This window comes from Lissotriton helveticus, chromosome 6 (genome assembly GCF_964261635.1).
Source record: "Lissotriton helveticus chromosome 6, aLisHel1.1, whole genome shotgun sequence".
NCBI lineage: Eukaryota > Metazoa > Chordata > Amphibia > Caudata > Salamandridae > Lissotriton > Lissotriton helveticus.
In genome coordinates this window covers 419,499,460-419,526,908 of record NC_136067.1, presented here as the reverse complement: position 1 = coordinate 419,526,908, position 27,449 = coordinate 419,499,460, and the positions used below count along the sequence as shown (strand labels likewise).

General features: G+C 43.0%; 1 protein-coding gene across 11 annotated transcripts in view; it reads left to right on the top strand.

The window, feature by feature from the left end:
- The window catches only part of DCDC2C (doublecortin domain containing 2C), a 5,988,712-nt gene that overhangs the window by 3,803,607 nt on the left and 2,157,656 nt on the right, over positions 1 to 27,449 (top strand). The window lies entirely within an intron of this gene.

Here is a 27,449-nt window from a genome sequence, read left to right as displayed (position 1 = left end):
GCAGCTCCTCTAACGTTCCCTTTCTGATCTGTGCATAGCACTTGATGTACCCATCTTTGTTTTTTAAAAAGATCAACACATTCCTTTTTAATAAAATGTGTCTCCTGTAAGATGAGGATTTGGGCAGAGGAATCTCTAAGGTGTTGTAATATCCAAGGAGAAAAAGAGTTGAGTCCCTGTTTCGTGTCTAGTGAATTAAATTCACTAAGGTTATCATTAATAGAAAAAGGTATAGCTTGCAATAAGGTCAGACTTTTATACCAATCTGAATTAGAGACACATTCAAGGCATAGTGAACAACTGAACTAATAAATCAATAGAGATCTTTAAGTAAATATACCAAACAACCAAATTTTTATATAAAAAAGATTACAAAATTTATTTGTACCTCCCAACCGGGTTACAATCTAAAACAAAATCAATAACAGGAATAAAAAAGGTTTAAAACAACCACCAACAGTGGTAATACAATGAGTATCTTGAACAGTCAAAGTTAAAACAGTCGACGCGGCGTTTCGGTGCTTTTTGATACTGGACACCTTCTTCAGGACATTAAAACATTTGACTTCATATCTATAAATCAAAAAAATACTTTCAGTGTCTTATTCAAAATTTGATCAGTCAGTTACACTTGCCTTACTAATGCTATTCATAATTTGAATACTGAGCGTGTCAAGCTCTACTGTTAACGTTTACTCGCGTTTACCCTGAGCCTAGACCCGAGAAAGTTATAGATTATTTCTGTGGTATGTCACTTCACTACAGTACATCTGAAGTGACATACCACAGAAATAATCTATAACTTTCTCGAAATATAATCTCATAATGAAATCCTTATTATTAAAATGGTCTAGGCTCAGGGTAAACGCGAGTAAACGTTAACAGTAGAGCTAACAGTAGAGCTTGACACGCTCAGTATTCAAATTATGAATAGCATTAGTAAGGCAAGTGTAACTGACTGATCAAATTTTGAATAAGACACTGAAAATATTTTTTTGATTTATAGATATGGAGTCAAATGTTTTAATGTCCTGAAGAAGGTGTCCAGTATCAAAAAGCACCGAAACGCCGCGTCGACTGTTTTAACTTTGACTGTTCAAGATACTCATTGTATTACCACTGTTGGTGGTTGTTTTAAACCTTTTTTATTCCTGTTATTGATTTTGTTTTAGATTGTAACCCGGTTGGGAGGTACAAATACATTTTGTAATCTTTTTTATATAAAAATTTGGTTGTTTGGTATATTTACTTAAAGATCTCTATTGATTTATTAGTTCAGTTGTTCACTTTGCCTTGAATGTGTCTCTAATTCAGATTGGTATAAAAGTCTGACCTTATTGCAAGCTATACCTTTTTCTATTAATGATAACCTTAGTGAATTTAATCCACTAGACACGAAACAGGGACTCAACTCTTTTTCTTCATGTAACTACCCCCCTCCCTGCGATAAATTTCTGGGGTACCTCCTCTTGTTATCACGTTGTAATATCCAATCCATGCGACCCTTTACGCGCAACCCATTGACATTCCAGGTAAAGTTTTTAATGGACATATCTTTACTATGTTAGTTCCAATTACTCTTTCTGAGGTATTTGAGGATTTAAAAAAAAAAAAAATCTCATATGGTCCCCTCCCCGTGATAACCTACTTTCTGGCCCTGCTGCCCATTGCCCTGGAGAACCCACGCCTGCTTCTTCTTCCTGGACCTGATCTTAGTCCAAATTCTTTTTTTGCTCTGTTGATCCCAGTGAAACTAAAAACGTATTATGTGTCAATATATAAGTATATACATATAAGATTCCCTGACTAGTCGTATCTACCTCCTCAACTACTCCCACCGGCACCCTGAATGTTTTCTAATAACTCATCTGCTTCCCTTAAACTCCTTATCATGTGCATTTTATTGTTGTGCATTATTCGGAGTGAGGCCGGGAATTTAAGTTGTACTGTTGCCCCTATTTTCCTGAAGTCATCCATGCGTTTACCCAGCACCCACTGTCTATCTAAGGTAACACGTGATAGGTCTGATCTTATTTCGAAAGAAAAGTCCAGGCCTTTCAATGATTTTCACTTTAGTGCAGATGTAAGAATTTTCTCTTTCAGCGCAAATGTCTGAAAGTTGATAAGGCTCTTTTTTGATTTTACTCTACCCGGCATTTTTCGGAATGGGTCTCTGTGTATTCTTTGAATGTCTTTTAGGATGTCGGCCTCACTCTCATCCACCTGGACTGCAGCTTTATTGAGGGCTACCACATACTATTTTGAGTTATCCCTCTCATTTCTTTCAGGAACATTTGGAATCCTCAGATTATTCCTTCTGGAATTATTCTCTCACTGTACCAGCTTTTCCTGGATACCCTGCTCATCTCTGCGCAGTGCTTGGAACTCTGTTTTATTATTTGTGAGATCCTTTTTTTAGTTACTCCACTGTGTTTTTGAGTATTTCAGTTCTCTCAGTTAAAGTATCCAAATGTTTATCTAATGTCTCGCAAAACCTCCGTATTTCACGCTGATTAGCTTCTGATACTGAGAACCCATTTTTAACATCTAACGTTAGTGTTCCTAACATCGCTTCTCAGGAGCTAGACTGTAATTCACTTGGGGTTCCACCGTCCAGGTTTATATTTCCAGCTGATGTACGCCCACCGCAATCTTCGTGCCCATTAGTAAGAGAGTTATCCTGAAAGATAACGCCATTTATTTTCATTAATCCATCGGTATTTGTAGCCATAGTACTCTCTTGGGTGCTACGCTGGCTGGGCCGCTCAACCATCTGTTGCTGTATCAAAACCATCTGTAGTAGCTACCATGGCTGCAGTTTCCATAATCTCTTGACCGGTTCTAGGGCTCAGAATCTCTATACGTGGTGGTCTCTTTAGTGAAAGCACTGACGGTTGAACTTTAGAAAGGTGCGTAGAGATGGTGTAATCTTTAGTTTGGGGTCAAGGAGTGCTTCCTTTTGTTTCTGTTTTTCCCCCTTCTTTTTACTTCTTGGGCTTTTCTGTTGGGAAACTTTTTTGAGAGCGTGTGAGGGGAATAGGAGAAGACGGCACAGTCAAAAACGCTAAATGTAAAGCCTGACTCTGTGCCAGGCTGTGTTTGACTGTGGACCCACTATCTTCCACAATGGAAGCCCCGCACCAATCTGCCCTCCTAATGCACCACATATGACCCCTGCACTGGCCCCCTTACCTCTTGTGTTCTGGGTTCCACTGACACTAATGGCGGCAGCCAGCTCCTCTTCAGCAGCTCCCAATCCCCCAGAGTGTGCAGCTGCATCGTATGTGCTGATGCTGCCTCCACTTGCCCTGAGGTATCCTCACACGGCTGCCCTGCGGCTCTTCCTGAGCTCCAGGGTGGAGTGAGGCAACGCGGACTGGCGTCCGATATCAGAAGCGTGAGCAGAAGGGGCAGAGGAGTCACAGGCGTGAGACACATCAGATACCAGTGGATTTAGGATTTAAAATACCTGATTATATGCCAAAGCTTCGCATAATCTGAGTTTCAAGACACAAAGGTAGTACAAGGCCACGCAATCCAAATTTAACACCCGGGAAGCAACAGAGGCATCGACCTGCGATCTACCCGGGCGCCATGTTCTCCTTGCTAAATGTTATGTTGGAGAGCAGTTCTTTTTACAAAAAAATATTTTTCTGTTTGTTTTATGGAGCCTACAGACTATGGATTGCTTCGAGGAATTGGTTTTTTTACTGATATTTTCAAAAGAATTATGGTGGCATTTTACTATCATTTTAATTACTTTTTGTTGGATTACGTTTTTTTTTAACTATGTGAATTTGGAGACAGATCTGCAGCATCAAAATAGTACATTTATTTTATTAACCTACTGTTGGTGGAAAAATTGATATACTTAAAATAATGTAATGTTGCTATATTTATTGTGTTTATTTGTTGAAAGTATGTGATGCATTTTTTAAATTATGTGCAGTTACTTCATTAGTTTTATTTTTTAATAGAAAATATTTTTTAAATGCTACTATTCATATTTTTATTATCTCAAAGAGTAATGCAAAATTTAGGATTATTTATTCACTGAGATAATAATAATATTTTATTAGTATTTAAAAAATATATTTAAATTATTTGGGTGTACTATGTTGTAGTTTCGAAACTGCTTGGTATATTTTATATATAGTTTAGAGGATAGATTTGGCTATTACTTTCAAGTAGTCTAGTCGTTTGTTGTTTATAAATAGTGTTACTTTGAATTGTAGCATTTCATATATTTTTCTGGTTTGTTTGCTTAGTTGAGGACAGATTTTTGTAACTGATTGTTCTATTTAAAGGTGTTGATAGCTTTGCTATTTTGGTAAGGCTTCTAGTAATTTGTACTATTAAGGCAACAGTGGTCCCTTACAAATATTAATGCTAAATCAATAAATATAGACAAAGTCGTTGCTATATTTGAAAGCGACATGCCCAGCCGGGCAGAGGTCTTGATATTTACTTTTCAGTCAATGTAAAACATGAATAACACACAATATACAAGACAGGGCACAAGGCTGTACCCAGTCAATCAAACAGGAAATATCAGGACAAGGAACAATTAAATGGAACAAACAAAATGGCTTAGGCAAGAGCTTAACGTTCTGTAAACTTGTTAATCGCACAGTTTTGATTATAAAAAAGAACAATATTGACACCTTCACACTTTAAAAAAAATAATTCATTCCATGTGTGTAAGGTGCTCATAGTTGTCTTTGTTTGACAACTATGAGCACCTTACACACATGAAATGATTTATTTTTTTAAAAGTGTGAAGGTGTCAATATTGTTCTGATGCGATTAACAAGTTTACAGAATGTTAAGCTCTTGCCTAAGCCCTTTTGTTTGGTCCATTTAATTGTTCCCTGTCCTGATATTTCTTGCGTGATTGACTGGGTACAGGCTTGTGCCCTGTCTTGTATATTGTGTGTTATTTATGTTTTACATTGACTGAAAAGTAAATATCAAGACCTCTGCCCGGCTGGGCATGTCGCTTTCAAATGTAGCAACGACTTTGTCTATATTTATTGATTATGCATTATTATTTCTTAGGGACCACTGTTGCCATAATAATATTGACTCCCAAGGTCCCTTGCCGACTTCTTTGGGTTCCCTTGTTGTTTTAAAAAATCTAGTAATTTGTACAGCGTAGGTTCTGCCCAGTGTGGATTATAAGGCATTATGCCATCCTTCCACTGCGTTCTTAGTTTTTGCTCCCTGTGCCAAGATGATTTCGTACACATTCCACTTTGGTATCTGGAATTTTGGTTGGCATTTGTGTCCTGACCTATACAGTCTGCCAACCCATGTATGCTCGAAGTAGTCCATTAGGGGAGTAAGTTTGTCTTCATTGTTTTGGTAACTGAAACTTTCATTAAGGATGTTGCAATGTTCGGCTACTTTTGTGACAGGGAAGTAGGCTAGTGAAACCATATTTTTAACTTCAAATACAAATTGGCTGTTGGTGGCATATTCCACACTTAGGGCCAGATGTAGGTAGGCTTTTACCGGGTGGTAACGGCCGAATTCGGCCGTTACCACCCGGTAAAAGCAATTTGACATGTAGGTCCCTGTAATTTACAGACTCGGTAAATTTACCGGTAGGTAAATTTACCGAGTATGTAAAATACCGAGTCGGTATCATTACTGATTCCGGACAATTGGTATGTAGGTGGGACTCTTCTGAGTCCCACAAGCAGTACCACATCGGTATTTTACCATCAAATACTACTTGATGGTAAAATACCGTTTCTGGTGTGCATGCACATGTGTGCATGCACACCTATGCCATATGACAGGCAGACCTGCCCTTAGGGCAGGTATGCCTGCCACATGGCACCCGAGCCTCTTTTGGGGGTGCCAGAGGGTGTCAAAGTGACACCCCCTGCACCCTTGTGACAGTCGGTATTTTCCGATGTGGTAAATACCGACCGGTATATGCCCAATCAATCCTATGGGCTTCAAAGCCCATAGGAATGCATGGGCATTAACTGGTCGGTATTTACCACATCGGAAATTACCGACTGTTTCCGATTCGGTAATTGCACATCTGCAATTACCTACATCTCGGTATTTTTATTTTCCGACCTCTTAAATACCGAGTCGGTGTGACTCGGTATTTAAGAGGTCGGTAAATAAAAATTACCTACATCTGGCCCTTGATGCCTTATTATGAGTTTGGTTGTTCTTGGACCCCCATACCTGCTGTCGTGAGCTGAATCCGCAAGCTCAGTGGTCAGACCGCCATATCATGAGTTGTACAGAATGGATTTGGAAAGACCGCGGCTGACCCACCGACACCACCAACACACTGCTGACCGCCAGGTTCAAGGTCGGGAGAAAGAAGCTGCCATAGGGCGGTACAGAGGAGTTTCACTGCTGTCCGTATTATGAGTTTGCTTATCCACAAACTGACCACAGCGGTGAGACCGCCAGCTTCAAGTTGGCAGAAACAAAGGATTTTGGGGGCGTACTCACCACTGTCTGTGATTTTGGTCAGAGTTCAATGTGGATCCTTTTCTTCAGATCAGCCCTTCAAAGCAGCATTTTTACCCAGAGGATTATTACCCCGTTTGTGATGAGTCCTCTTTATACTAAATACCGATTGCCTGGATCCACACTACGGATAGATGGTAGTTTTTCATAGGTATCATGCATATGTGTGTATCCGACACATATGCAGTCATAATTTATACACAGGCATCGATACATATGGAAAAGTAATCACCACCTTTGCAAAATCTCCACAGACACACCACGGGGACCATGGTAAACTCGTAATACAGTGGTACGAACACCGCTGGGGATGCGATCTCCTGGCAGTTGTGGTGTTCGGGTAATTTGACTGCCAAACTCATAATAAGGTCCTTAGTGTAGATTTCTGTAGGTGATGTCATATACTTTGTTTTAAATGGTAGCAACATCCCTTTATGGCTGTGTGAGGGTATATTTTTGGGATAGATTGGATCATAACTTTGTTGAAAGACAATAATAATTTTCTGGGGGGAATAGTTTGTTTGTTCTAGTCAGCCACTACTCCATCACTGCCACAGTACCGAGTGACTGCTCCCGGCACTCCAGCTGAGCATCAGTGGTTCGAGCCTGGTCCCGCCAGTCCTCTTGCAGTGCACTGCACCTTCCGTTTCTTATCACTCATTGCCCTTTATTTTACTTCAGCTCTGTTTTGTTATCTCTCTTATCTTTCTCTATGCCCTTTATTCACATTTCTGCTAAACTTTCTCTGTGCCCTGCATTTTCACTTCTGCTCCATTTTTCTTATCTTTCCCTGGGCCCTTTATTTTCTACTTCTGATCGTTTTTTCTTCTTTCCCTGTGCCCTTATCTATTCTTCTGTTTAATTTTCTTATCTCTCCCATTGCCCTTATATACACATCTGATCTGGTTTCTATTTTCCTCTGTGCCCTTTATTTTCATTTCTGCCTCGTTCTCTTTTCTCTCTCTGTGCCTCCTATTCTCTCTTTCTTCCTGCCCTCGCCTCGCTGATCTTGCCCCTCCCCTGCTTCGTCCGCCCTCCTCGCCACACTCCTTCCCCCGGCACTGACTATATCACTCCTGTCCCTGCCTACCCGCCCAGGCCCTGCCCTCCTACCTTCCGGACTGCCCGTCCGACCTCTAGGGCTACATAATAAAGGGTACTCTGTGGCCGCACTGCTGGTGCAAATGCAAACTCATCTGTGCCTGGTCCGTGACCAGCGCCAGGACCCCTGGATCTTCAACCCAACACTGTTATTCCACAGAAGAAATCCGAAACCTTGTACCCAAGCCACGAGACAACAACTGCAGTGACACCTCTCCATTCTCCACCGAAGAACCCTTCACCGTCACCACTGCTACTTTCCCTGTGACTTAAGAACCCCCACTACCTCCAATCAACAACACACTCCCTGCCAGAGACCACAGCTCCACTGCACACTTCTCAAAGTCATATCCCTCTGCTAGCATGCCACAGAAATCTGGGACACCATTTCCACCCTTGCGCCCAACATGGATGCAAAATGATCTACTGGAACCGCCCCTGCAGACCCAGCTGTCATCCACAATGACTCCCTTGACTGCAATGCCCTGGATGATGACGCAACACCGATCATGGAACACCTCAACTTCCAGCTCAAACCCAAAGCTAAAACCACCATCAGAGGAACCCTTGCCTAAAGACCACCAGGCCCGCACTCCAGCTACTGCAGCACCATATCCGACTTCATCGCCCCTCTGGGTACAGACTCCAACCACAACATCTTCCTGGGAGACCTGAACTTCCACCTAGAGGACCACAATGACATCAACTCCACAACGCTTCTTGAAAATATAAGAATCATCAGCCTGTCACAACGCTGGACACACCCATCTTCTCTACAAAGAACCATGCCAAGCTCTCCCTCCCACACCACTGAGCTGACCTGGACAGACCACAGCATTATTCACTTTTCCATCTACTGTCTGCTGGAACCCCCAACAAAACACCAATCCCTCCCTCAATGCAACTCGAGCAAAGTCACCAAACCCCTCTGGACCACCGCCCTCAAAGAAGCAAGACCTGTTCCTTCTGATTCCATTGAACTCAACATCCCAAACTTATCCAACTGGATCTCCTTAGCTGCTGATACAATCGCCCCCAGAAGAACACCACCAGCAGAAGACCCGCCGAGCAAGCTAGCTGGTTCATCCCAGAATTACTGACCCTCAAGTGCCACTGTAAGAAACTGGAAAGAAACTGGCGCTCCAACAAGACACCCGCCAACCTCGACTTCTTTAGGACCGCCCTCAACAACTACCATCACCAGCTCAGAGAAACCAAGCAAGAAGCCCTCACCACCCACATCGAGGCGAGCACCAACCACACCAAGGAACTTTTCTGCATCGTACGAAAATTCTCCTGCCCTTCCGCCTTTGAGAACATAATCTGCCCATCCCAAAGGCTGTGAGACCACCCACCACCCACAACCACCTCTGCACCCTCCCATTGCCTCCCCCAATGATTCACCACATGGATGCAGCTCTCAACCAAAGACAATATATCAATCATGAACTCCATCCATTCCGAATCTCCCTCAGACCCATGCCGCCACCATATCGACCAACCTAGGAAGAGAAGCGATCAGATGCTCCCTCGCAATACTCCTCGACACCTACATCACCAAAGCTACAGTCCCCAATGCTTTGAAGCAGGCTGATGTCAAACCTCTCCTGAAGAACCACAGCTAATGCCAACGATCACAAAAACTACTGCCCATCTCGCTTCTCCCCTTCCCTGACAAAGTCTTGGAGGAAGCCATCAACTGCCAACTCATGGACTATCTCAAAGAAAAAAAACTGCTCAACTACTCCCAATCAGGCTTTTGGCATAATCACAGCACTGAAACAGCCCTGATTGCAGCAACAGATGACATCAGATGTCTCCTCAACCTAGGCTGATTAGCCGCCTTAATCCACCTAGACCTCTCTGCAGCCTTCAACACTGTCGCCCACCACACTCTCATCACCAGACTCCACCACATAGGCATAAAGGGTAAGGCATTCAACTGGTTCTCCTCCTTCCTCTCCGGCCAAACACAGAGGATCCGCCTGTCACCCTTCTCCTCTGCACCCAAAGACATCATATGCAGCAGCCCCCAGGGCTCCTCCCTCAGCCCAACCCTCTTCAACACCAACATGGCACCTCTGGCAAACATTGTCCTGAGCCACAGACTCAATATTATCTCCTACACTGACAAGACCCAGCTCGTCCTTTTCCTCACAGAAGACGCAGACACCACAAGAATCAACTTGCAAACCACCATGACCAACTTCGCCACCTAGATGAGGACCAGCTGCCTGAAACTCAACTCAGACCAGACCAAGGTCATCATTTTCAGCAACAATCCATCCCCCTGGGATGACACCTGGTGGTCCCCCACTCTCGGCCCCAGACTCACCCCTACTGACAACGCTTGCAACCTCAGAATCATCATGGACACTCAAATCACCATGAAGCAACAGACCAACACCATCTCTTCCGTCTGCTTCCACACCATCTACATGAGCCATAAGATCTTTCAATGGATCCCTGTCTCAACCAGGAAGATAATCACCCAAGCCCTCATCTCCAGCCGAATCAATTACGGCAACGCACTCTACTCCGGAACCACCAAGCAGCTTCTGAATCAACATCAAACCACCCAGAACTCGGTGGCAAGACTCAACCTTCCCAGAAGAGCCAGCATCACCCTCAAAGCTCAGGGCCCTCCACTGGCTCCCAGTCCAGAAGAGATGCCTCTTCAAACACCTCACGAATGCCTACAAAGTCCCTCACAAAACTGGACCCTCCTGCATCAACAACCACCTGACATTCCACTGACCAACCTGAGAGCTTTGATTCTCCACCCTTGCCTTGTCCCACATCCACTGCATCCGTAGCAGCCACTGCTGAATTTGATGCTTCTCCTCTCTTTCTGGAAAGTCCTGGAATGACCTTCTCCTCTACCTGCGCACCTCCCTATCGCTGAAGCACTTCAGGAAACAGCGCAAGACCTGGATTTTTGACTACCACCTCTCCGACCAAGGATCGCACAACCACCAAGCACCTGGAGACTCCCTGGGGTGATAAGGTGTGCTCTACAAGACCCATTCTTTGATTGATTGTCGCTTAAAGTGGTTTATCAGTTCCATGTAGGTAGTGCCTTGTTTGTTCGGAAGTAATGCAAACACAAAAGGTATGTTAGTTTTTTTAATTCACCATATATGGTGTATCGTTGATGGTATGGTTTAGGACACATTACAAATGAGTCATCCATCATCCACATTTGACATTGGGCTAGTTTGAATAAGTTGTTAAGGGTAGCAAAGATTAGTATACATTTGTCGAGACCTTGTTGGTTAAAGTGACTGGCAAATGGCCATGGGGTTCTTCAAAGAAAAAAAGGGTGAGTGCTGGACAAATCATTGCCATTAGGTGGCAGTCTGGGTCCAGAGTGTAAGCGCGTCGTGCATTAAAAAATGAAAATATTCGAGAATGCGCCTTGTGACATATGCAGATAATGGTGAGACCCCAAGCGGAAAATCGTGCAAAATCTTCCTGTCATAAATAAGATCATATCCTACCAGGGATCTCATAATGTGTCAGGCCTGGGGAAATAAAAGCTTACCTCAAACATGGACGACCGGCTCTCTAGTGAGCCCGAGTGCAGAATCCCATGCTTTATGAGGTAGAGAGTCAAGGTGTGCGTGCACCGCGAGGTGCAGATGCTAGATGCTTGGACGGGGGCTCTTCTTCTCAGCCTTGTTCTGATGAAGACCCCAATGTGAGGACAGAACTCACCCTCATCCCTAGGGGTCGAAACGTTGACCATATACAACCCCTACAGAAGCTCTTAGGATAGACTGTTATGATTAACATGTACATTTGAGCTATGTTTATATTCTGGAACAATTGACCTATGTTAGGCTGGAAAAGTTATTCTATATGTGTAAATGATTTATATATATGTCACTATTCCTTTTCCCTGCCCTTCACTCACAGACTCACCACCATCTACCCTACCCCTTCTTTTTCATCCCTTACACCAAGAGCACTGTAAATATTTGTATTGCACTGATATCTATTGGAGCAACTGTGTTTCCACTAAAAAATGCTTTGACTTTATATGTTATGTTATGTTATGTTATGTTATGTTAAAAGCACTTTTATAGCGCAACGGCTGCCCCAGCCAAGGGGCGTCCCGGCGCTTACAAGAGTATCAAACACAACACAGCAGCTACGGAAAAATGAACTTCCAGAAGGCTAAACTAAACGAGAAAAAAGATGGGTTTTAATGGCCCTCCTAAACTGCAGGAGCTCATCCATTTCACGGATATAGAGCGGAAGGGAATTCCACAATTTTGCAGCCAGTACCCTAAAGGACCGACCGCCGGCTCTACATAGCCTGAACTGAGGGACAATTAGCAGATTCTGTCCCAGAGATCTCAAATTTCTGGCAGGGACATAGGGCACCAGGAGATTCAAAAGATTCTGTGGTGATGCCAGCTTGAGGATCTTAAAAGAGAGGCACAGAGTCTTGAAGTGGATCCTTTGTGCCACAGGCAACCAGTGTAGTGAGCGGATGGTACTATCTGCCGCGCAGAATCTAGGTAGGCCCACCAGAGCTCTGGCTGCGGCGTTCTGGACGCATTGCAACCGAGTGATCTCTGCCTGATTGGCTCCCAATAGGAGCGAGCTGGCATAATCAAGCCGAGATAAAATGTAGGCCTCTATTACTAGCTGCCTAGTGGGAGGATCAAAAAACCTCAGAATAGGTCTTAACCCACGCAGGATGCCAAAGCAGGTGGCCGCCACTTTTTTAGTATGTCCAGAAAAGCTAAGGGCAGGGTCCAACCAAACCCCCAAATTTTTTAGCTCCAGGACAGGAGTGGGAGCTGCACCCAACTCCGGGGGCCACCATATGTCACCCCAGAGGTCAGCCCGCTTGCCCACAACCATGACCTCAGTTTTTTTAGAGTTCAACTGGAGACAGTTGGTATTCATCCAGCCGGCCACTGCAGAGTCTATTCCGGAATCTCGGGGCATCAAGGTCAGAGTTACCACTTAGGACGACCGCCAGCTGAGTGTCGTCAGCATAGGAGACCATAGTAATGCCCCATTGCTTGACAACACCAGCCAGCGGCCTCACATACAGATTGAATAGTGTGGGACTCAGCGACGATCCCTGTGGCACACCCAGCTGCAACGGATGGAACTTGGACTCAAATGGTGGGGTGACTACTTTAAAGGTCCGGTCAGCAAGAAACAATCTGAACCACTCAAGTGCCGTGCCTGACACACCTGTCTCACCAAGACGTTGAAGTAAGATCCTGTGAGAGACCGCGTCGAACGCGGCGCTGAGATCCAACAGGATCAGCGCCGCGGTCTGGCCAGAGTCAATCACGGACCGAAGATATTTGGTCGTAGAGAGCAATGCGGTCTCCGTGCTGTGACCAGCATTGCATTCAAGGCCTCTCAATTTTGGGATTAAATTTGATTTGAGCATTATAGAAAAGCAAGAGTGGTGTATGCATTCTCTTTATTCACCTTTGTTTATATAAGTTGCTACCACGACCGCCAGTGTATTGTGATGTAATACTGACCCAGGTCTGGTAGTTTTACGTGGGTTACCCCGTTAGAAGTCAACACGCCGTACGTTTAAAGCAGTTTTTTTTATATACTTACTGTTTTGTGGTCTTTGATGTTTAGTTGTTGATGGAGTTCAGTTGAAGGTTGGATAATCCGTTGAAATGGACAAACGTTAAAAACTATGTTGGTAATTGTTTATTAATAATTGTTTTTACAAGTTAATGTTATTTACCTTCATATATTAAATATAATTACTACTTACATGGAGAAGTGTTATTATTATTATTATTATGAGACTTATAATGCGCTCGGCTTACCCAGGGGCATCCCGGCGCAACAGACCACAAAAAAAGGAGAAGACTCAGCTAACACTACCGAGGAAACAGATGGGTCTTAAGCAACTTCCTAAATGATAGGATCTGGGGTTCTGAGCGGATCTTAAGGGGCAGAGAGTTCCAAAGAGAGGCTACCTGAACAGAAAAACGCCTGCCCCCCGACCGGGCTCTTCTTACTCTCGCTGACTGCAGAAGATGTTTTTGCTCAGAGCGCAACAGACGAGAGGGTTTGTAGGGACGGGCCATATTTGCAAGAATGGAAGGGCCTTTACCGTGTAAAATTTTATGAGCTGTACAAAGCGCTTTAAATTTCACCCGCTCCTTCACGGGGAGCCAGTGGAGCGCTTTAAGGGCCGGAGCAGCAGACTGCCTTCTAGGGACATCCATAAGGACTCTCGCAGCTGCATTTTGCACCTGTTGGAGGATTTTGAAGGTAGCTTCCGGAGCACCGAGAAACAACGCATTCCCATAATCGAGCCTGGATAGAATTAGGCCACGAATCAACAACTTCCTTGATGGAGCGGGAAGCAGAGGTAACACCTTACGGGCTGATCTCAACAAGCCAAAACAGACCCCTGCGGTCTTCTTGGCGTGAGTCCGAAAGGACAGATCGTCATCCAACCATATTCCCAAGGATTTGATCTCCTTCTTGGGGGATGGTGGGTCGCCAAGAGACCGGGGCCAGCAACTCGCAATGATGGAAGGATTGGAGTTGCCCAGGAGCATCAGCTCGGTCTTACCTCCGTTGAGCTTTAAATCAGAGATGGACATCCACCAATAAACATTGGCGAGGCAGTCATGTAATACCTCAGGGTGTGCCGCCAATTGCGTGAGGCCCACCACCAGCTGAGTATCATCAGCATAGCTGATGATCTTCACCCCCGAAGGGGCGACCACTCTTTCAAGTGGAGTCATATAGATATTAAATAAAGTAGGGCTCAGCGATGAGCCCTGCGGGACTCCACATTGAAGAGGGATTGGGGCAGATTGCTCTGACCCTTCCCAGACCTGGTAGAAACGATCCGCAAGAAAGGAACCCAGCCATTTCAAAGCTGTCCCCGAGACACCTGCCTCTGACAGCCGTTGGAGGAGCACCTGATGGTTCACGGTGTCAAAAGCAGCACTCAAGTCCAGGAGGATCACTGCCACTGACCCCCCTGTGTCGAGAGTGCTTCTTGCCTCCTCCACTACTGCCAACAAGGCAGTGTCTGTTCCATGGCCGGGGCGGAAACCAGTCTGGGAGTCTCCTAGCAGGTGGTTAGCTTCAAGATGGTGCGAGAGCTGACAACTGACGAGCTTCTCAGCAATTTTTGAAAAACCAGGAAGGAGAGAAATTGGCCTAAAGTTGGTCAAATCAGATGGATCCAATCCTGGTTTTTTTCAGTAGGGCTTTCACCACAGCCTTTTTCCATCTCTGTGGCACTATGCCCTGAGCAAGTGAGAGGTTTATGAGATCAGTCAAAGGAGTTGACAGGATGTTAACCACGGGCTTAAGGTGTTTCATCGGGACTGGATCGCTCGGAGAGCCACTCTTCATCTCCAGCAGGACCTTTGTAACCTCCTCTTCCGAGAAGGGGCCAAAGGATGTAAACTCAGTCGGGCAGTTTGCAGAACCAATGACTGATTCCTGAATGAGAGGGATAGAGGGTAAGGAGGATAATATTTTCTCTATTTTAGAGTAAAAGAATTTAGCCAGATCCTCACATTGTTCTTTAGGGTCATCGTGTAGCACTGGGGGGGTCGGTGCTTTCAGAAGTTCTTTAAAGATTTTAAACGACTCGCCGGAGGAGTTACTTGCCCTCGCAATCCTCTCGCTAAAGAAAGCCCTTTTAGCGTCCTTCAATGCCCTTTTATATTTCCTCAGCTCCTTCTTATAAAAGGCCCGACTTTCCTCCGTCTGCTCTCTCCTCCAAGCACGTTCAAACCTTTTACAGGAAGTTCTGATACACCTGAGTTCGAGGGTGTACCAGGGAGCAGAACCAATTCTTCTCTCCCTGACAAGCCTCCTTTTATTTGGGATCAGCAAATCCAAAGAGTTAGTTAGCCAATTGACTACAAGCTGATCGGCGATGCTGGGGTCATCTACAGGATGGGGACAAGTTCTGGCTAGCTCTTCCGCCCACCTGTCTACCGGAAGCTTCGACCAGAGACGGTCCACAGTATGTTGCCTAAGTGGAGGATCTCTCCGGTTCCCAGGCAACCAGCTAAACGGAATGAAATGGTGATCAGTCCAAGGGAGAGCCAACGTCTGGAGGGCCTGCAAGTTCGCCGAATTTGCGAAGACCGCATCCAGCTGGTGACCTCTATTATGAGTCACTCCCATATTGACAAGATGTAGGTCAAGTGCACCAAGCGAACTTAAAAGATCCCTTGACACCACATCATTGGGGTCGTCAAAATGAAAATTGAAGTCCCCAAGAGTGAGAAAGTTGGACGAAGCCGCAGCAAGTGGAATAACAGTTTCCATAAAGGAATCCACGAAGTTCCCTAGCGTAGCGGGAGGCCGGTACACCAAAATGCCAGAGATAGAGACAGTCGAAGAGATGCCAAGAGTGAAATGACAGCTCTCAGCGTTATTAATGCCGCAATCTGCGGCTTTGCATACCAATGTGTCTCTGTAGATGATGGCCACTCCGCCCCCTCTTCCATCCGGCCTATCAAGGTGAAACATGAGGTATCCCGGGGGAAGAGCATTAACAATATCGGGGTCGGAACTAGTGGTCAGCCACGTCTCCGTAAGGAATAAAACATCCAAACTATAATCCAAAAGGAGGCAATGGATTTCCGTGGAGTGACAGGGAAGTGATCTGCAATTAAGCAGAGCCATCGTAAAAGAGTCGGGATCCTTAACCGTGTTATGTGGGCGACAGCCGGAACAGGGTTTGAATACAGCACCCTCCGCCCAATAATAGTAGCAACTGGGATGTCTTGGCACGCGTAATGCGAGAAGTGAGTCCCGTGAGTACCTGTAAGAAGGGATCCGTGTGTTCGGAGAGTTGAGCAGAGTGGTATGCCCAAGGCCCGTCTGGGCCCGGACGGGCACAGACGGGCTTGACTCTGGCGAAACTCCGGCGACAATCCGGCGATGACGCTGCGTGATGACGCTGCGCGTCAGCATGGCTGACTTTATGTTCGCCGAGCGCGTGCACACTGGAGCGCTAACCGCGCCGCCTACAATGTCCCCCCTCCCAATATGGCCACCAGTCAAGACAGTGGACAGGGACCCGCTAAAACGCGGTGAGTATTTCAGAATTATGGTGGGAGTGAGGTGACAGCAGTGTGGGTCTGCGAGTGGCCCAATTTAAAAACGAGGGAAAGCGACAAAGTAAAAATCAAAGTAAATGAAAAAACGGGATTTTTAAAACGCAATAAATGCTTCAGTCAGCAGCAAGAGCAAAGCTCTCCTAGCGCTTGCAGTCTAAGTTGTTAAGCTGTACAGTTTTATACGATGAAGGCAGTATTTTTTGCTTTTATAACTCTGGCTTTTATATTGTTTGTTAAATTGGTTAAGCTATTTTATCGGTTATAGTTTTGTATAGTTTAATATTATTGGTTGTTTTAACCTAATGTAATTGTTTTCAACTATGTCCTTATTTGGAAAACATCAATTAATGTTTTTTTATACTCAGATTCGAGATAACTTAATTTATTTAATATTATATGTACTTATTTGAAGAAAAGAAATAATTTTGTTTGTGAATATAAATATGTGCTGAATGTAAGTGGGATGTAAATATGTGTAATGTGTAAGTTGGAGGACTTTTCTGTTGGTATACTTTAAATGTAATATTTTGGTTAGGTAAAATATAATTTATTTATATAATGTAGGTATTATTGTAGGTAATATTTTTTGTGTGTTCATTTAAATATTGTGTTTTTCATAATTCTAACTGCTATTAATTACTTGTTTTAACAATTTTTATGTAGTCGATATTGTTGATTTCCATATTTTTGACTGGGTCTATAGTTAGTTATAAGTTGCAATATTGTTGTTTTCGATATTTTTGTTTTAAATATATGTTATATTAGATATTTTTTACATTGATATTTATGTGTACAATATTAGTGTTTTAGTATTGGGGACTCAATGCCTTTGTAAACAGTATAACTTTTTTGAATATTCAGTAAGTAGATATTTATGGTCTCAATATTATGTCAGTAATCTAGTGATATTCGGCCCAACTTACAGTGCCTTATCCATAATTGCAAGAATGCATTTAAGTGCTCCACAAGACCAAGGTCTGGACAGTATTGACTGCTTGGGTAGGCCAGTCTGGACAGTGTGGTGCTCCATTGGTTTCTCAACAATGTCCAACAGTTGCTCATAGACATGCTATTTGATGGCTCGTGTCTCTTTGGATACACGGCAGACTCAGACATGAAGTGATTTAAGATAGTAAGGTGAAAGCACATTCTCTGGTTTTTGACGCAACAGTGTGGCAGTTCCCTCAGCAATTTTGCCACTTTCGAGGTTCTGGAAGAGGATACCAGGAGAGGCAGTATTCAACCATGCCACTACAACAACAAGCCTCCCACACCTTTCGAGGCAGAGGCCGGGGATTCAGCAAAACCACTTTAGTTTGCCTTCGGTGGCACCCAGTTGCCTAGTAGGATTTCTCAACACCTTTTTCCTCCATGGGTTGAGGTACATTACATCCAACCAGTGGGTTCTCCAAATTGTGCAAAGTGGTTACTCTACCCTTTCTGACACACTCCCTGACTTGCCTCCCACACTACAATGCCTGTAGGAGGACCACTTGTCCATACTCTGAGAAAAGACACAAGCTCTCTTGGCCAAGAGAGCCACATAGGGGGTGTTGACATCAGAGAATGGGACTGGTTGCCATTCCCATTACTTTCTAGTGCCAAAGAAGGATGGAGACCTCTGCTCGATTCCTTGCCTTATCCATCTAAACCTCTTCCTTTGGAAGCACAAGTCCAAAAAACTCACCCTGGTCCACGTTCTATCTGCCTTATATCCAGGAGAATGGCTGGTGGTTTTGGACCTGCAGAATGTCTACTTCCACATTCCTGTTTTGCAGCCCCACAGATGCTACCTGTGGTTCTAGGGGTGCCATAATCCCTTTCAGTTCTCGGTGCTCTCCTTCGGCCTTACCAATGTTCACAAAATATATGATGGCGGTCGCTGTTCATATGCGAAGGTTGGGAACACCAGTATTCACATACGTCGATGGCTGGCTGCTTAAGGTGGGCTTGTGTCAAACAGTCATAAACAACCTCCAGATGACAGCTAACTTTGTGGATCGTCGGGTATTTCCATCAAAGTGCAGCAGTCCTTCGCAGATGCTCCCTATCTTTGTAGCCATGCAGGATACTGTGCTGTTCCGAACCTTACCTTTACCTCAGCAAGTCCAGGACTTTTGGCCTATTATCCTGATGTTTCAACTTTTGACCTGGGTCTCAGTGAGAGCAGCCCTGAAGCTTCTTGGACTCTTGGCCTCCTGCATCCTCATGGTTGGCCACACAAGGAGGCAGAAGCAGCCTCTGCAGAAGGATTTGAAGTGTCAGTTGCTTCAGTAGCAAGGGTACCTGTAATTTTAGATCTAGGTGTCTGAGGAAACTGCAAAAGACCAGCAGTGGTAGTTGCTAGACAGGAATAGGACTGGTGGAAGACCTCTCTCCTTCCCAAAGCCAGAGTTGTGACAGATGCATTATTACTGGGTTGATGGGGTCATCAGGTAGAGGTGGAGATCAGAGGACTCTGGTCCCCGGCATAACTCTATCTCCACATCAACTTGTTGGTGGTGAGGGTGATGCTATTGGCTCTGATAGTGTTCCTCCTGACCATCAAGGGGCACTGGGTGCAGATTTTCAAAGACAACAATATCACAATGTGGTACTGCAACAACTAGGGCAAAGTGGGTTCATAGGTCCTGTGAAAGAAGGCTTTGCTTTTGGAAGTGGCTGAATCTCATGGCATCTCCGTGATCTCACAACACCCAGGTAGGATGTTTGAACGCTATGGTGGGCAAACTCATCACTATTGCTTAGCAGATCATGAATGACAACTTTACTCGTAGGGCTTCTTCCAGCAATGGGGAAAGCCTTGGCTCTATCTTTTCACAACCACAGCATGAAAACATGCACTGTCCAAACTTTTTCACATTGTAGTTTCCAAGGTTTCTCTCATTTGAAGATACATTTCATCTTGATTAGAACTCAGGAATCCTGAATGCCTCCCTGACACCTTTCCTTTGAAGAGTTTTAAAGAAGATCAGGAACGACTGGGCCCAAGTCATCAAAGTGGCTCATGACTGGGTGAGGAGGGTGTCATATCTAGAATTTCTGGCCAAGAACATTTGTCCTCTGATCTGACTGTCCCTTTGGGAGAACCTCATGTCACAGCAGGAGGACTGGGTCTTTTACCCAAGCCTTCATAATCCACACCTCCTTGTGTGTAGATTGAGCTGTGGCAGTTGATTATTTTAGATCTTTCTTCCGAAGTTGTTTGTGGTCATACTGGCTGCCATGTGTCCCTTCACCAAACCTTTTATGGAGGACGCTTGGAGGAGTAAGTAAATATTTATTGCATGTGGTTAGTTAAAACCTTTACAAAATTGTGTACAAAACAGTATACAAACTAGCCTTGGTTAAAATGCATTTACACTCTTTAAAAAACAAGTTCTTTTTTTAAAAACAGTATTACATCGTCTACGGCCTGAGCGTCACCTAACATATCAGTCCTTCTGACTGGGTACGCATCATTTTTTCAGTTTTCTGGATTAGGAGGCTCGCCTTCTGTAAGAATTTGGAGGCCCTACAGGCCGTTTGTAACTGGAAACTGTTCAGTGCTAGCATAACGGCAGGCCTGCATGTTCTGATTTGATAAAAACGAAATATTTGTAATAGGTAGTAACGTCTCAAACTAGCCAATGATGGACAGATGCACAGAATGTGAGTCAGTGTTTCTTCCGAACGGCCACACAGTCTGCATAGCGATGTTTGCCATGTTTGCTTCCATGCTGGGGTCTGATCCTTTGTGGTGTAGGTGCCCAGACATATGCGTAGGAGCATTTGTTGTGTGGACAGTGTTATATAGTTGACTAGGTATGGTTGTGGGGCTCTTGTCTCATACGTGGCTAGCACCGTCCAACCATGTTTTTTCTTTGCGAGGGCGGCTTTGTCAACGATCATGGATTTTTGTTTTGCTGTACTGTTGGCTATTTTTTTGAAGGCCATAAAGGGGTGGTTTGTATTCCATGCCTCTCGCATATTAAGTTGTGTTAGTACGTCTTCCCAAGATGTTTTCCATACGTTTTTTGCATTTGTTCGGTTGTTGATTTCGCACCAACAATGGCCCATCAGCGTGTCCTCGCTTGCTGCCCTTAATTTCCAGCACATTTTTAGTATCCCGGCTTGCCTGACTTGATGCTGAAGGAGTTTGTTGTATGGTTTCTTCCTGCAAGATTCAGCCTTTACAGGCACAGTTAGCTGACATAGTGTTATTTTGTCAGCTCTTTTGCCCGTTTTACATTTACTTGATCAGCCATCCCTTTTCATATACCCTGTGGTGATAAGTTTCTTGAAAGGGCCAATTCAAATGTTAGTGCCAATACAATTTGTTATGCGGCACTGGGACCTTAATTTATTTTGTATCTTATTCACTCCAATCAAGCTGATGCATAGCTGTTCCCTAGATCTCTTGATGTTGAAAACAACGTTCCTCATTGTGATTACCAAATATCGACGAGCTCTGTCTGAATAACAGCTGTATAATGACTTCTATTTGGACAAAATGGTTCTCCTGACAAAATCTTCCTTCCTCCTGAAAGTGGTCACTCCTCTCCATACAGGCCAATCAATCACCCTACCAATGTTTTATGCCCTTCCTCACCCTTCCAAGAAGGAAGAACATCTCTATCATCTCAAGCCAAGGAGGTCCGTGAACTTCTCCACTGATCACACCTGGGAACATCAGGTGGATGATTAGTTCTTTGTGGGTGTCTGTGGGTCAAAAATGGGCAAAATGGTATAGAAGATCATCTCCAGATGGATTGTCTTGTACATCAAGATCTGTTATGGCCTGGACAAAAAGCATCCTCTGGAAGGCTTGCATAATCATTTCACCCAAGCGAATGCTGCTACTTCTGTGCTGGGACATGGTATTGCTACATTACATGTATTTACATTACATTACATAATACTGGTTTATTTTAGGTATATTTTAGGTGCAGGTTGCTAGGTTTGTAGGGGTATAGGTTTAGTAGATAGTTAAGTATTAAGTAATTACCAATTGATTATTAATTTGTAAGTTGTGTAATAAATATATATTTTAGTAATTTTTTAAGCAATAATTACTCAACATTTAATTATTAGTTGGTAATAAATTATGTAATTGATTATCAAATATGTAAAATGTGTTATACCAATTTATGTTAGTTATATTTCAGATGGGAGTTGCTAGGTTTGTAAAGGTATAGGTTGGGAAGTTAAGTAATAATTAACTAACAATTAATGATTAATTCATTAATAATTATTGAACTGATTAATAATGAATTGTGTAATCATGATATATTTTAGTTATATTTTAGATGTGGGCTGCTAGGTTTGTAGAGGTATAGGGTGCGGAGTTAAATAATAATTAAATGACAACTACGTTTTAATTGATTATTCATTATTTTTGTTTTTAATTATGTAAATTGTTTTTATTTTGTATTTTTTAATATATAGAAATATTTTATGATAATAATGTTTATAGTAAGAGTTTAAAAACAATCAAAATTAATAGGTTATTCACATATGTAATGTGTTTGAAGTAAAGTACTTTACCTACTGTTGCTTAGACTGGGGTGGGAATAGTCGATGTTAACCCTTCCGAAGTTCAACACTTTAGCTACTGTTGCAGAGGCTGGAGTGGGAGTAGTAAATTTTAACCTTCTGAAGTTCAATGCTTTCTCTACTGTTGTACAGACTGGAGAGTGTATAGTACATCTTATCCCTCCGAAGTCCAACACTTTCCCTACTGTTGTACTGTTTGGACTGGGAATAGGAAATGTAACACCTTTGAAATCTCAAGTTTCCCTACTGTTGCACAGACTGGAGTAGGAAAACTAAATCTTCCTCGAAAGTCCAAAGCTTCCCCTGGTGTTGCTTAGGACCTTATTTTGGCTTTGGCGGTCTTGGAGCGGAGCCGCCACGCTACTACTCCGCTCCACGACTGCCAAACCATTAAAGACCACCCTCCAGAGTATGACTTATTTTTACTCGGGGGTGGTTCTTTGGCGGTCCATCTGCAGTTCAGTTCCTGCAGGGCATGGACTTTCAAGTCACTGCCCTGCAGGAACTGGTGGTGCAGGCACGTGGGGGGCACAACATGTGCCCCCTGCATGCACCCCATCACATAGAGGCAACATCCCTGGCTGCAGCAGCGGTCCAACCTCCACAGTCCTAAAGTGGTGGATGGACTGCCAATCTGGTGGTCCATGGACTGCTGTCACAGGTTCCTGGTTCCATTGGACCACCAAACACATAAGAAGGCCCTTAGGCTGGAGTGGGAAGACCAAAGCTTTCCTTACTGTTGCACAAACTGGGAAGAGTGGGAATAGTAACTCTAACCCCTACGAAGCCAAATACTTTTCCTACTGTTCCGCTGTTAGGAGTGGGAATTGTAATTCTAACCCCTCCGAAGTCCAGCACTTTCCCTACTGTTTAGTTGGTTGTAGTGGGAATAATAAAAATGTTGCCCCTCCTACATTTTCACTACTATTAACTGCATTAACAGCACACACTGGAGTGGTGATATTATATACAATGTTCTCAGACACCAAAACGTTTTCTAATATTGGTTAAATAGGGTTTTTATTATCTTTTGTTTATTTTTTATGGTATATTATTTGTTTATATTTTTCTTTTTTTCTTTCCATGTTTATAATTTTTTGTAAATTTCATATAGTAGATCATTTATTTAAAGCTTTGTAATTGAATTGTTAATATTTGTAATATTTTCTTAATGTATTTGTATATGTAAATAGATAAATAGATCGGTATTAGGAATATATATATTACCTACTGGCGGTCGCCAGTAGGTATATATAGTTAGGATTTTTTCTCTATGGGATTTTTGAAAATTCTATGTCTAATAACTTTGGCGTTTGTGGACGGAATTGGCTGAAATTTTCAGGAAAATGGAACATTTTGTTTCTGAGCAGCCACTGAAAATTTGGGGGGGTCCGTCAAGGGGGGGCCGAGAAAAAAGGGGGGTCCCAAAACGCGTTTTTCCCATGTTAATTTCCATAGGGCGGTTGGCCTCACTTTTAGCCCGAACGGCTGAATGGATTTGCACGAAACTTGGCAAAATTGTAGGGACTGTTAGCCTGATGTGCCTTTGCTAGGTCTCAAGATATGTGCTCCAGTGGATTTTGAGAAATTAACGTTAAAAAAAAGATATATATCTGTAAGCGCGCTCCGGGTAGCGCTCCGGTTCGCGTACTTGACGCGTAACGGAACTTCGCGAAGCGAAGCTGATTGGCTCTCCGGTGTCTGTCAACATTCTAAACAGTCCGGAGCGGCCACCATCTTGTCTCTCGGTAGGATCGAGAGACAAGAGGAGGCCAAAACAAAGGGGGAAATGACCATAAGGGGGCATAGTAGATCCTCCCTGACCCCCTAGGTTTGATGTGGAGGCTTTAAAAGGGCCCCACGGGGCAAAAAAAAAAAAAAAATGTTTCTTTGTTTTTGCGTGGGGAGCGCCCGGTACGCGCACCGGGAAGCGGTCCGAGGAGCGTACTATGAGGAAAAAAGTAAGACAGGGTATAAAAATTTGGGCAATTTTGTTATAAATGGAAGGTAGTTCTGAAAAGAACTGTTTTTTTATTCTTTTTATTTTTTTTATTTTTTTTATTAATTTTCTGAACAATTTTTTTATTTATTTTTTATTTTTGAAAACTATTTTGTGTTTTTTTTGTGTTTTTTTAGAGGAAATAACAAAAAAGCAGGGTTTGAACATGTCTCAACAGGAGCAAAAAAAAATAAAAAGGATTCATTGTTTTCTCATTTTGTTGCATTTATGATTTTCTCCAGCTCGGTTAATCAAAGTAATACTCTTCTCTCTATAACAAATAGTTCCTCCACAATATATACAAACTATTTTGTAGTGTTCAAAAGGAGCTTGAATATTGTCTGGTCCGGCGAATGAGCTTTGTCCACTGGAGGTGCTGGGGATGACATTTGGGGGATTGGCAGCAAGATCCCTTACTTGTGCTTGGGAAAGATTATTAGGGTGCCATCGCTCCATGTGGCAAATCATTGTATGATTGCCAAAGCTGTATTTCTTGTTGAGGTTGCCACGAGAAAGTATATTTTTACATATCAAACAAGACACCTGGGGTGCATTGACCTTATTTTGTCCAGGTGGAATTTTAAAAAATTGCCATATGTAGTGCTCTTTAATATGGCTCTGCCTTGGTGTTTCTGGCAGGAACTGCCTTACTTGCTCTTCCTCCTCCTCCTCCTCCTCGTCCTCATTATCTTCCTCTCTACCAAAGTCCAGTGTTGGAGGTGGTCCTTTTGGTGGTGGTGGTGGTGGTGGTGGTTGCTGAGAAGCACCAGCTGCAGCTATTACAGAAGCCATTGTGAGAAATAGGTCTTGCTCTTTGGAAGTAGAAAGTAAGAATGAGGTAAAAACAAGGAGGGGTTTTCATCATTTGGGAAAAAAAAAGTTCTAAACCAATGAAAAGTGTTATTTTTAGGTCACATGACCTAGCCTAACAACATTAGGAAACCAAAAGTGAAATGAACCAATGAAAAGTGTTATTAACAAGTCACATGACAAATCACATGACCTGTTATGCTTACGTTACGCGCTCCGCGCCGCGGATCGCTTCCGGGAAGCTGCGCTTCGCGCTGCGCTTCGCGGACCGGAGCGCTTGCGGGTGCGCTGACGCGGCGCGTCATATGACGCATTACGCGACAACGCGATACTTCGCGATTACACGATGCGTCACGATGTTGTTTTCTAACGTGGCAGTTGCGCAAACGGAACGTTTACCGGTTCGCGGACCAGGTCGCGGCAAGAAATTGAGCTAACGGGAAGCTACCCGGTTCGCGGACCGGAAGCGAAACAAAAAAATATATAAAAAAAAATACATTAAAAAATTGTATTAAAAACATATAAAATATATTTTTCGATTTAAAGAAGAATACATTTTAAAGCTTTTGATATTTGCTATTAAAAAACCATTGAAATTCACTGAAAAAACCATAGGTTATACACCATATATAGTTAGGAATTAGTTAGGAATTAGCATTTACAAAACCTTGAAAATTCACTGAAAAAAACATAGGTTATAGACCATATATAGTTAGGAATTAGCATTTACAAAACCTTATTTTACTCACACAAAACCATTGAAATTCCATATATAGTTAGTTGCACTAACTATATATCGCGCACCCGCAATCCACTGCTGATGATGTCACATATTACATCATTCATGACATGGTCAGTGACATCACTGATGACATCACTGATGACATCTCAAATGGCATCACTGATAACATCAATGATGACATCTCAAATGACATCACTGATGACATCACTGGTTTGACATTACTGATCACATCACTGATGACATCATTCATGTGATAATACGATGAACTTCTTCAGACTCTAATATAACCTTAGATACACTCAGTGTAAACAGACACTCACAGACTGTCACTCATCCATGAAGTTACACACACACCTAGTCAGTCATGCAAAGAATCAATCACACCTCCATTTTCTCAACTATACAGTTATACACACCTTACTTATTCAAACACATACTAACACATATTTACTCTCTTATACAATCCCGGATACAAGTTCACAATGATCCATACAGCCACTCACACATTCACTGGCTCTTATGCACAGTTATTTATATATGTCAACTCTCACATGTACTGTGTTTTACATATGTACTTACTTTGACATGTAGCACTGGGATATCCATTCACTCACCAATACACTCATGCACTCAGTCAACCCCCCATACAGCTGTTTCCACATGCACTTTTGAACCCATACATCTAGTGAATCAACTGCTCACACATCTATGCACAGAGTCATACACCTACCAGACACCCACACACACACTCAGTCTCCCATACAAATAAATGGGCAACCAATCAATAACCCATATAGTTACTCATATAGCTACTGATCAACACATGCATCAGTTTACAGAACAAAAGATATAATGATGCAGAAATTAAGACAGTTTAGTCACTAACCCATGCACTCAGTGAGACACATTTAATCACTCACTCATACAGTCAGTCATGCACCTACTAAATCCTTCATCCAGACACTTATAAATCCACTCATTCTTCAATATGTAAGACATATTTTAACTTTACAGAAACATACAGTCATTGGATGTTGTCATCAGTGATGTCATCTGTGATGTCATTTGAGATGTCATCAGTGATGTCATCAGTGATGTCATTTGAGATGTCATCAGTGATGTCATCAGTGATGTCATTGACCATGTCATGAATGATGTAATATGTGACATCATCAGCAGTGGATTGCGGGTGCGCGATATATAGTTAGTGCAACTAACTATATATGGAATTTCAATGGTTTTGTGTGAGTAAAATAAGGTTTTGTAAATGCTAATTCCTAACTATGTATGGTCTATAACCTATGGTTTTTTCAGTGATATATATATATATATATATGCTTTTTATAGTAGTAAATCTAATAAAGTAACACAAAAATTTAAATAGTGTAAAATATATATCTAAAAAAATGGTGTTACTATATATATATGTGTATGTGTGTGTGTATGTGTATAAGATAAAGTTTCCCATTAGTCCCTCACTTTGCAGATAAACATGGGCACAGACTCCAATTTTGCTGGTGCCCAGAATGTATTGCTGCTCACTACATATCATGACTCGTTTCGGTCACCACACGTGACCTTGATCACATAAAGAACGCTCTGCAGCATTGTGATTAAAACAACCTGGATTGTATCACGTTACAAGTACTATGCTAGG